Genomic DNA, 2,500 nt, shown 5'->3' on the forward strand with positions numbered 1-2,500 from the left:
ATCCTTGAGTTAGCTTCATATCACCTACCTTTTGACTAGAAAGAATTTATACTGTATTTATACACGGTTCACAAGAATAATAAATAATCACTGAACCAATATAAGTGGGTCGTTTCCAAGAAAAAAAACTTTCAAAATCAGTCAATGTAATAACATTAAAAGAATAAACTGCTGGTTTGAGTACATTTTGCACATGGGGCCTTAAAAAGTAAAATGGTTGTTTGGTATTTTTGCTTTTATGAGAACCATGATAATTATTTCTTTCTTTCTTTCTTTCTTTACTTTTAGTAATATTTTGTACATGTCACCCCTTGCCAAAGAGACAAATTACTGTTCATCTCCAATTACAAACTGTCTTCAAACTGTCATTTAAATTAAAGAAGTGGCAACTAAAGGGTAGTAATTTTACTATCGCCTGATGGTAAGACTTGAAAACTACTGGATGAAATAAATGATTGATCAATAAGACTCCACACAGTGAAGAGAGAGCAGTACAGAGCCTTATCAGAGGTCCAAATCCTCTTCACTCTCTGATAAAAGGCAACCTTAAGTATTATGGACCTGTGAAAGTTTGACCCATTCTCATCTCAGGTTGCACAAGAGCTATTTTATAGCATTCACCAGTATACTACAACAGTCAAAATTAATGTGAAAAGAGAAATAGGTAAGTAATACAATCGATGCCTGCTGGTAAAAAATATCAATGACGTGAAGTTCTCTCAAAGCTTCATTACAAGGAGAAGCACTATCTGACTCTTTATGAACTCTAGTTTACTGTTCTTTTTATTCTTTACTCTTTCTTAATTTTTCTCTTTGAAGTCTAGATCTTCATTCCTTGATAATTCTGCTTCAGTCAAACCTGTTATAGATGGTAAACTTGTAGTTAATACGAAAACTCACATGGAACTCAGTCAACTTGTTTTCTTTTCTCAAAACTTCACAAGCTTTAAACTTTAAAAGTTTATCATGCTAGTTAAAGGTGCAATGAATTAAACAAATGAACAAGCTTAACTAAATAAGTAAATTCTGTATCTCAGCCACTACTTCTTTGTTCTAGGACAAGCCAGTACGCAAACAAAATTAAGTGCTGAAGCTGAGGTATACGTAAAGAAAAGGGTTTTTTTGATCGCACTAACATTTATTTATGTTTTTAAGCCAAGCATAAATTATTGTGTCTGATGGCATCATTGTGCTCATTGCACGCTTTTGTGCCACCAAAAAACGACCGACAAGAGTCATCGCTCGGCTATATTACAAAGATTTACTCTTCTTCAAACGTATTAAATAAGGTAATATTAAAGTAAATCGTTTAAAAGTCGCCAAAACTCCAGCAACGCTCTTTTTCTCTCAGTCAACTTTCTGCTAAAACTTACGATCAAAACAATGAGAAACCTCGCCCTAGATGGTCAAAAGCGTTTTCCTTGATCTCTTGTTTACCTACAATTCCTTAACAAGACTTGCACTTCTTACTTATTCGCAGAATTTCTCGTTCGTGAGCTTAACAGATGAATTTCAGGTCGCAAAAGTGCATCCCTCGCGCCGGTGCCCTTGGTAAACAAGTGATGTAACGGACATGAGCAGTACGTTCACAATCATCATAAACTAGGGGGACTTAAACCATAGAAAGTGCGGCATTCGCGCTGATTCATGCTTTCTAAAGGTCTGTACCTAAGTGTTAAGGAAAAGGAAAGAAAAATTGTTGTCTTGAGAGCTCTCCCTCTCCATAAACGGCCCAAAAACAGGCACTTTCACGTGTCGTCGTAGTTGTGCAAGAACGATAAAAAATTCTTCTGGTACCTTGTGAACGGTCTACTAAGCCCATACGCTTTTGCTACGTCCATTGCCGTTCTGGTTGCCGTAGAGCGCTTGACTGCACAGCGGGAGGTCGTGGGCTCGATTCCCGGGGCTGGACCAACACTCATGGTCTTAAAATGACTGAGAAATGAAGGTACTGTATTTACCTTGCAAATGGCTAGACCCTCGCGTGGCTCGGACGACCACGTAAAATGGCGGCCCCGTCTCAAGTAGGAGACGTAAAAATAGTGTCCTCATTTAGTACTTTCGTGCTAAATATGTTAACACTCAAATAAAGTACTTTATTATTATTATTATTATTATTATTATTATTATTATTATTATTATTATTATTATTATTATTAGTATCATCATTATTATTATAGGAAGTTTTACGGAGGAGGTTGACACAACGTCGAATTTTTCTTTTCAGTTTTGAACTTGGGTAAGGTCACCTGGATCTCAAGTCCGTCCAAGGGAATTCACCAATATTGATGTATCAAGATAAACGCCACAGAGTTAGTTGAGCACTTACAAATATTTTGTGCGAAAAATAACATAATAATGAATTCGGCTGTCGTGTGATGTGAAGAATTATGCAGATCTCGGCGGCAGTCATCCACCCTTGCATAATTCTTCACATCATACTCAGCCTCTGCTAGTTGTTTTATAAGTTGAAACAATGATTCTTAAGAAAGACGTCTTT

This window comes from Porites lutea, chromosome 6, assembly GCF_958299795.1.
Source record: "Porites lutea chromosome 6, jaPorLute2.1, whole genome shotgun sequence".
Classification (NCBI taxonomy): domain Eukaryota; kingdom Metazoa; phylum Cnidaria; class Anthozoa; order Scleractinia; family Poritidae; genus Porites; species Porites lutea.